Source organism: Aristolochia californica, unplaced genomic scaffold (genome assembly GCF_029961685.1).
Source record: "Aristolochia californica isolate CCGP_79_NKW_82.1479 unplaced genomic scaffold, dmAriCali1.0.hap1 SCAF_55, whole genome shotgun sequence".
NCBI lineage: Eukaryota > Viridiplantae > Streptophyta > Magnoliopsida > Piperales > Aristolochiaceae > Aristolochia > Aristolochia californica.
Genome location: NW_027182252.1, coordinates 75,001 through 84,531, shown reverse-complemented (window position 1 = coordinate 84,531; position 9,531 = coordinate 75,001). Strand labels below are relative to the sequence as shown.

Sequence of the window (9,531 nt, the reverse complement as noted above, 5' to 3'; positions counted from 1 at the left end):
TCAATCTGAATCCAGGATATTTATGATAATTCTCTTTTTTGATTTGAAAGATCTGGCCCTATCTCTTTATCTCTATCCACGGAGATGGATACCTATCTATATGGAGAGAGATCTATCTATGAATCGATCTAGACTATCTTCTATCTGGATAGATATGTCCCTATGAGCGACTACGCCGATCTTTTCTTATATGTTTTGGCCACGTCCGTTTCCGCTCCGAAGAGGAAGGTTTGGATCTTTCAATCTTATGTCGTGAGGGATGTGACCTATGTTAGGTCCATAAGATACCACCGCTTTTTGTGTTCTATGATTAACCTCCGAATAATGAGTAGGTAGTTCGATCCTTTTTATTCTTCTCTTCCTAGTAAACTGATGGGGAGATCCGGAGCAATAGGTCGAATTACTATATAAAGAAGAGTTTTTAACTAAAGGACTGATTGTTCGAGTAGGAAGATTTCGGTTTTTCTCGTTCCTTCTCAAAGAAAAGAATATTAAAAAGAAATGATACAAATTCCTCTTCATTCTGTTGTGCTCAGCGAAGGAACTGCCTAAGCATACTTTTTCGGATCCAAACTTCTTAGTTCTTTCTAAGTCTTCTTCTTGCATAGAAGAACGCAACTGTTGTAAAAACCGGGATTTGAGTAGTAGGCGGCACCCCCTCTTAGTTTTGAGTAGGCGGAACCATTCCGTTTTGGTTCTTCTCCACATTATTACCGGGTGATCCAGGAATTTGCCTATGATTTTTTCAACTGATATGTCGATATAGAAAGATCTCCTTATTTCTTCACCGCGGGTTCTCGCGTCATTTTCTTGAAAAGATATTAGATCACCGTGGGACACTTTCAAATGAGTAATGCTTACCATTCCATTATTTACACAAACCCTTCGATGACTTATCGGCTGCCTTGCTTTTTGAATAGTTTCACGAAAATGGAGACGAACCGGAATAACGTCCGATCTTGTTTCTGGATTGAGTGGAAAAGGTATATATGAAGTTCGTTCTGTTCCTCTGTGCATCTCCGTGATGGGTAAATCCCCATGAAAAAGGGACAACTTTCGTGTAGTTTGTGATTTGATGTAACTGTTAAGATTTTCTCTCGGATAAATCTTTCTCTTAATAGATCTCTTCTTGTTCCTCAATCTTCGGAGAATGCGGCGTTGTATTATTGTAAGTTCTCTGTTCCGAACATTTCCTGAAAGTGGACGACAAGTTTTAAATCTTAATGCGGGCAAGGCATATCTCGTTGATTCAGTCTTTTTCGCCACATCGCGTATAACGGGAATCGAACCCCCTCTGCAGCTGGCGGGCGGATGAGAAATTTCCGACTTCGATCTATACCCGCCGGGCCGGGTGTAATGAATATAGATCTCCCGCCTGCAGTCTTCTCTTCCTATCACTTCACTTCGAAAGAGAGATCTTATCTCTTCGGACCTCACCAGGCCGGGCGAAGGGGAAGGAAGGGGTGGCTGGTCCGGGAACTGCTACGGGAGAGGGCTCGTAGCCCCCCCTCTCCCTCTTCCCCACGCCTATTTGTTCCCCGGGCCCCGGAGAGATGCGGAACTCTTTCTTTTTTAATAAAAAGATGAATAGATAGGGCCGTGATACATTCAGGAATATTAAGAAAAAGGTAAATAGACTCTTTTCGTCCCCTTTTCGATGCCCGCCGGAGGACCTATGTGAATGTTTTGGAATGGGGATGTTCGCCTTTTGTAACAAGTAGACCCACGATACGGACTAATAGATGTTCCTACTGTTACCCGTAAGTCAGATCTATTCATATAAAGTCAGTCCCCCACGGCACGGCTTCTCACTTTTCATGAATGTGTCTCCCCCTCTGCTTATTAGAGTTTGACCCAGCTTCAAAAGACCGCCGCAAGCGCACAAGCCCTAAGGCCCCCAAGCCATAAAGGAGCCCAAAGCGGGCCCAAAGTCGCAATAGGCGCTTAGGCGCTTGCCCTATTGGGCCCTATTGTGTAAAGGCGCTTTATAGGCGCACGCTTCTCGCCCTATTGTGTAAAGGGGCCCGCATGGCTACTATTGCGACTTTGGGCGTGTGCGCTTAGCCTAGCCCGCGGGCACTTGCTGCCCATTCGCACAGCGCACACGCCCGCGGGCACAACGCGCACAAGCCTTAGGGCACTTGACGCCGTAAGGGCTCCGCTCGTTGGCTGAAAGCCGTTGCTAGCCTGACTAATAGGGCAAGCGCGCATCCCAGCTGGATGGAGGAGAAGAAGACTCGTCTACCGAAAGAGCTCAAACTTGACTCCACAAAAGAACGACCGGGAAAGTCTAAGGCCGAGTCATCTTCTTTCTACGAAATATGCCCCAAAGAACTTATATAGAAAGGATCATAGTCTTTGTTACATATAGTCATTCCATTGGAACAAGAGTAGAGGAGTAGACAGAGAAATCCGATCACCAAGAATGGAAGATAACAGCTACTGACCGACAGAGGTTAGGACAGCACCAGGTCGTGTTCCCCAATTAACAAAAACATTCTCCTTTCTAGATATCCTTTGATGATAAGGAGGAGCTTGGAGGTTCTGTATAAATTACGTGACGCGTCATTCTTTTCTTTGACTAGAAAGATTGCATTTTTCTTTTGTTGTCCAGTGGAGAAACGGACTTTCTTTGGTTCCCTAGCAGAGTTTGCCGGGGCAATGAAGGTATTCACCCCAAGCCCAGAACAAACCCTAGCACTAGCAAGATGCTCGTCGAATAACGCCTCAACCAAGGCCCGCTGAAATTCCAAAGGGACGGTCGCCGATGAAAGATCGAACGAAAACAAGGTTGAGATATTCGTCAAGCGCGCGAGAGGCGCTGTCTGGTTGAACGTACCATCCATAGGAATGGACCGTCAAACCTTCATGCACCAATCGTGAGCAAGGCGAAGAAGCGCTTGCTTTAGGGAATTAGGGATGGCAAACACCCTAAGCTTACCTGCCCCCTCTTCCTTAAAACCCCAGTCGTCCAACCGGAAACTGAGTTAATATTTCTTCATATGACTGTATTCCAACCTTGCGGATGCACTCGTCAAACGCTAAGGTTAGAATGCCTGTAAGGGCGGCTGCCGCTTTCATTTCTGAAGTGGCGTCCACAGTGGCTACTCCACGACCCGTACCTTCCGACAAGTGAAAAGGAAGGTCGATAGTCATTGGGCCGTCGGAGGAGTCAGGAGCTCCAGCGGGATCACCCGCAAAGAGAGTTCTCGGAAAGAAGAAATATGAAAACAGTGGTAGGATGTACCGGGAAGACCAGCTCAAGAACGATTCGTCAAACGCCCATATATGTTTGGCGGCCCGGACAGGGTCATCCACCCTCATACAACCCAGTTGCGAAGCGCGGTCCCATAAGGACACAGCTTTAAGCTCCCAGATCATTTTTTGAAGCGGTGTAGGGCCGGTTCCTAAACCGTCTCACAGGGGAAGACGACCTGAAGGGTGTCCAATGCAGCCCCAATTCCAGCGGCGTTGTAAACGTCGCCGGGGCATATCGCTCTTTGAGGGAACGGGCCCGCTTTCATACCTCGAGGAAGATCTCCTCGGATTCAGTAGTGGGCGGGTTAACTATGCTCGTTTTCTGGTAATCCTGGCCTTTCGCCACTAAGATTATCCGTGAGAGCGTAAAAACCGAGAGGTCGAATTTGACCAATCGGTCAGCCCGACTATCCCGAACCCGAATCAATTTTCGATGAAAAGCTGGCCCGCGGATAACCATCCCGGGTTAAGGAAAGAGGGTGTGAGGTAAAGGTACGGTTTTATCCCGACTAGAAAGATTGAAGAATTCCTATCTATTGATGTAAATTATTAGGATGCAAGCGAGCCGAGAGAAGAGAGTAGACGAGCCTTCCCTGTTTACGGTAAGGGGAAGGCGAGGCACGAGGCGAGCGACTAAACCAACCCCGAGCCGGCGATAATAAGAGAAAGAATGAGGCTTAGGTCGTGACGAAGATCAAAGAAAAGTATAGTATGCGGGGAGAGGTGGAAATGCCAGGTCTTGTCATTCAATGGTAAGCAAGGGAGTAGACCTCTACTATATAGGAAGGAGGTAAACCGCTTCGAGCAGGAGCTTCCTTCGATAGCAAGGGCGGGAGGGCTAGGAGAAGTAGGCAAGAGCTAGGGCGAGCTGCCTTCAATGCTTTCTTGCTTGCTTATCCAATGCGCTATACAATATTATGCTATAAAGAATGATTTTTCTTTCTTTATTATAATATTAATTAATTCTGAGAATAATAGCTAGTTTTTTCTTTTTTGATTATTCTTTGTGATTTATAATATCACAAATAGTCAGATGTAGTAGAATGCCTAGGGATTTCTATCTTAGGATTTATGGTATATTCCACTTGGTTTGTGTTGATGTATTCTTTTCATTAGGGTCTGGTTAGAGGATCGTCATTCTTTCTATTGATTCGATACAGATACGGAAATAGAATGCATCGGCCAATTAGATTCTCTCCCTTTGTCCCAAATTTATACTTAATTGATTTGATTCAATCTGTTAAATTGTGAGGAATCCTTCCATATAAATATATATATAACAACTCATGGATTCCTATACCAAATTATAGACTTTTGACTTGTACTCCCTACCCCCGATGGTCCCCCTAGAGAGAATAAAGAATCGAGTTATTTAATTAGACTTAGAATAGAAGTCTTGAAGAAGTCATTCCATTTCGGACCAATTTCTAGGACTCAAAATCGCGATTTGAAATTCTTTGAAATGACTCGAAAGACTTGTTAATAACATCTTATAAGACTACCCAAGGGGTTAGGTTTCGTGACAATAAAAAGGTTTGTTTCCTTTGAAGTAAACCCACACAATGGAGTGTACCACAGTCGTAGAATCGGCTGAATCATAAATGATCCGCATAAGAGACTTCTAATGGAATCAGGCGTTGTTGAACGATTCGACAGACCAAATCCTAAAATCGACTCATAGAAATAGAAGAGGGTGCAAACGTTGATACGTTTAGGTTATAGGTTAGCGTCCATTTTTGATCTCTGAAACAATGCATTGCATTGGAGTTATTGTGGAACAACAAAGCGATGAGTCAGAAGGATCCCCAGCCCGTGCAAGTTCAAACGGGCCCCCAATCTTCTTGCTTGCATAAAGTCTGTATCGGAAGGAAGGACCAGTAGAATTGGAATGATGAACAATTTCATTAGATTAGGTTGGAATAAAAAAGAAAGAAGTATTGTGCAGAAACAGAAGACTACTTGCTTTGCCAACCCACCGCGCGGGCCAGCCACAAGCACTAATGTGAGAAAATGAGAGCTACACAAAAATGTCAAAATGACAAGGATGTCAAAATATATAGGGCTATACGGACTCGAACCGTAGACCTTCTCGGTAAAACAGATCAAACTGAGTATTATCTAAATGATTCGAACTGTTTCAAAGACCCAACATGCATTTATTTTGCATTGGGCCAGGAGGGGAACTCATTCAAGAGTGGTTGTAAGGTGTCATTCACTCAATCAAAAGGGAGGAGTCAACAGGTCAATAAAGAGGGAACGCAGGGCGGAACTCACTCATTCCACAGGTAGGAGTCAATCCAAGGGGGAGGTCGATCCTGTGTTCTGTGCCTGAAGAGAGTCCCACGGAGCGGTAAGGCCGATATGTTGCTTTAAGCCTGTACCTGGGCGTTCCGAACCGCTGTGATCACCTCTCCTTCCAATCCAGTCTCTTTCGAAACAAGGGATCCCGAAGTAGCATTTATATTAGAATCCGAATCGTAAGCCAAATCAGAAGCCGTTTCAGGCGCCGAATCTGAATTCAGAAGAGTTTCATCCGCCCGCGTCTGGAGACGTATCAAAGGAATAGACATAAGAGAACATTCCCTGCTCCATACCATAAGAAAGGAAAGCGTAGAATCGGAACGGAAGAGTATTAGCGCTAAAAAATACCGGTTTTGATCTAATTAACTTGTCTTGTGCACCCGAGCTACTTTTGAACAGAGGCTTCGTAGCCCATTTTCCTTCCGGTCTTAAGAATCTAAAAAAACTAGTCAATTATGCCACTTTTGAAGCGCCATAAGCAGCCAAGCATAGTGGTTCGCTCAAGCAAAGCAATGGAGTTTGCGAGACTTCAAAGCGTTCCGGTAGTGCTTCTAGCAAAGAAATAGTCAAATAAGAACCTCAATTTCATTCGATTACACACGACGACAGAAGTTCTCGAAAGAGCTACTTCAGAATGAATGAAAGCTACATCAATCCACAGGAATGAAATTCTAGATATTCTCGTAAAGTAAAGCCGACTCATTAATGAGCCCTCAAAGGGCAGCGGCAGCCTAAGGAACAAGGAAGAGGCTCGGCTTGCTTTCTCTGTTGGTTGAATTCGCCACCACTAGGTGGCGGCTCTCGATTGCTGCTTGATTACCTATGTCGCTTGCGTTAAGCTTTCTTTCTGCCGCTTTCAGTTCCGCACCAAATCGTAGCAAAGCGCAGATGCGGTAGCAATTTATGAAAGCTGAGCTGCCCTTTAGCTTAGTAGCTGCGAGACCTGTCAAGTTCCGCTCTTCCCACTTGATCCTGCAAGCCTATACTTCTAGCTTTTTTTGCTGTCACTGCAATCGTTGGAATTGGTTGGTCGCTTGCTTGATTGGAAGGACTGCCGCCTTTCTCTCTTAGCTTAGCTTGACTGATCGTGTAGCAACGAGCTGCTTGAATAAGAAAGCAAATGCATTCAACCCGCATGATCGGCCATTTCCCGATTGAACCAACACAGCTGTTCCGCTTCCCCCCACCTACCTTCTCTGAACGAGCTCTTTCTATCCGTTCAAAACCCTGACTTCCCTAAAAGCTGGATCTATCTCTTCCTCCGAGTCGTGCCAACATTCGTGCCTCACCATTTCTAGTGATTTTCTGACAGTCGTGACATCGCTCCGCCAAACCCAGTGTGGACCAGGAGGGTAGTGACACTTGTCTATAAAGAAAAAGGGGAACGATCCGCTTTGCGAACCACCACCGTTGACAAGTCTCCTTAACGAAACAGAAAAAGTCACCGAGGGGCCGAGCGCGAGCTTCGTCCAGAGCTTGACCAGGGGATGGTTGAGTGCGCAAGGAAGAAACTCAAGCAAGAACCAGACCGATCCACCAAAAAAATCAGTGAAAAACGCTCTCCATTTGAACTTGGCTTGAAGGCCCAAAGAAGTGAGATAAAAATCTTTCGACAGGACTGAAAGGAAAGAAAGGAGCAAGTGTCGTGTGCAAGTGTGGCTTTCAAGCTTGTCTCCCTGTTGCTAAAAGCCTGGAGACCGGGGGTGCTTAGGACCAGAGGTGCTTGCGGCCAGCAGGAAGTTGTTCTGGCTTTAGAGCTGAGACCAGAGGTGCTTGCAGACCTGAGGTCGCGGCAGCTTGCTTGCTAAGGTACGAAAACGTGCTGGTAAGTGAACGAACCTGTGAATTCTCGCGGCAGGCGTTCTCGAGGTCTTTGGTCCAGTGAAAGCCTTCTTTCGAAACCAAGTCGTAGTGACGAAAGGAAGGCAGACGCGCAGGTCAGATCAGCCCGCCGCTTATTTATATCGTAGTTCCACTTTAAGATCGTGGAGCAACACCAAAAGGAGTGAGCTTATTTGGTTAGGAAGCGAGAGGAAGAGTGAAGGTCGACAGGCAAAGAATGGCTTGAGTGAAAGCTGGAGTGGCACAAGACAGATTGAAAGCAAAGGGAAGGGAGCAATCAAACTCAAGCGCGTTAGCGCAACGCGCGCTAGGCGAGGGTTGGTGTGGCAAATAGGGCCGTTGCTTCTTCCTCCTCATTTATCTTCCTGCTCCTGCATCGGGAGTTAGGAGTCTCAGTCCGTCCCTGTATTACTCGAAAGGAAGTCTTTTTGGACCCCTTCGGGAATTAATTCTTCTTGGCAGCTACCCGCAGTCGTTTGGAACCGGGGATTCTACTGAAAAAGGCAATGAATAATATTCTATCTAATAATAATAATAAGAAATATACTTAAAAAAACTAAACGAAACGAACTCTTTGGTTGGATCGGAGAGGGACTTCTATAAAGATCTTTCCACTCATTCATCATACTAAAAGTCGAAGTCACGGCATGGGGGGCTCGGAAGAAAAACGAGAATCGGTGTCGTGGTGGTGCTACGAGATGGCGATTTCTCGTATAGAAGAAGAGATCCGCGGACCCATTGATTTGATTGACCATAGATGCGAACCGATCGACCGGTATCTAAGATAAGTAGTTCTTCTATCGTTCAAGGGCAAGGGGAGAACATGTAGCGGCTTGCCCAGATCTCGTATTTCCCGCGTAGTTCGTCGGTCAAACCAACTCTTCTCAAAGTCATAGAGAGAGTCTTTTTCTTTTTCCGGTATGTAGCTCCGCGAGCTAGAAGCGCATCATCGGGGCAGGGCGAAAACGAACATAGGATCGGCCCTCTTCTTGTTTCTTTTGTGTCCGGTCCTTAGTGTGTTTTTTCTTTTTGGATGCTCTTATCATGTTATTGCTGAAAATCAACACAACACAGAATTCCTCTATTTGATGTCGATTCATCCACACTTCCATTCCTTGTAGAGGAAGGCAAACTGCTTGCTGGCTGGGAGCTGTATGAGCGGTCACGTCCACGTACGGCTCCGTGAGAAGGGCGGTGGACGGAAATGGCCTTGTTGTACCTCACTCTCGTCTTCAATGGGGTCTGCTCTTTTTTTTTTGGGAGAGTATGCCAATATGATCTTAATGAGGTGCGGGGCTTTGCATCTGACATTCGTTGGGCTGGACTCTGCGGGAGCCTGCGTCCCGGCGTTTTTGTGCAATAAACCCCTCCGGCCGAAGACTAGTGGTAGGTGGTCCTTATGAGCTTTCGGAGAAGGGTAGCCTAGTGTGTAAGCACAGCAATGAACCGCGGCGAACCCTCAGACGACCTATCTAAGATTAGGGGGGAGATCCTCAGTAGTGGTGACCCTTTAACTCTTCCACGGACTTATACATGTACCGAATGCTCATACGGGAAAGTGAACTCCTGGGTCTGGAACAAGCTTCAAAAGAAGGTTGGAACACCTGCAGTTCGCGAAAGCCTGCGAGCGAAGCGCGGGTGCCCGCTACAAGGCGAGCCAGAAAGCGGGCACTTGCAGCCCCTGACCTTGACGCAATAGGGCCAGCAGTTGCAGTGCCTGCTTTAAAGGGGCGCTTATAACAATAGGGCAAGCGAGAAGCACCAATTGCTACTTTGCGCTTCTCGCTCTCTTGTGTAAAGGGGGGCTACTCTTGCTATAAGGGCCGTGTGCGCTTAGCCCCAAGGCCATAGGGGGCTGCAGACTTCGTTGGCGTGTGCGCTTGCGGCGGGGCCTTCTTTTGAAGCGCTCCTAGAAATCCTTTCTTTCTCGTCCACTCAAGGGGGTGCGGACACACCTGCGCGGATTACAGGTGACGGTTACAAGAATGGCGGGGAAGTGAACAGTACCTGACGACATTCAGGGATGAATGTAGACCCATCAGGCAGGGATAATCATTCCGGTCCTGGTTTTTCTGACTTTTCCAGTCTGAGCTGAGGGAAGCCCTATGAGTCACTGAAAGGACGGCTTTT

At 46.6% G+C, this 9,531-nt stretch overlaps 1 protein-coding gene across 1 annotated transcript in view; it reads left to right on the top strand.

The window, feature by feature from the left end:
* The first annotated feature begins 4,261 nt into the window (after positions 1-4,261).
* LOC137967010 (uncharacterized) overlaps positions 4,262-9,531 on the top strand; it is a 7,700-nt gene continuing 2,430 nt past the window's right edge. Inside the window, exon 1 of the mRNA XM_068813476.1 lies at positions 4,262-9,531. This exon is cut by the window's right edge and continues 2,430 nt beyond it. The gene's annotated coding sequence lies outside the window, so the exon portion shown is untranslated.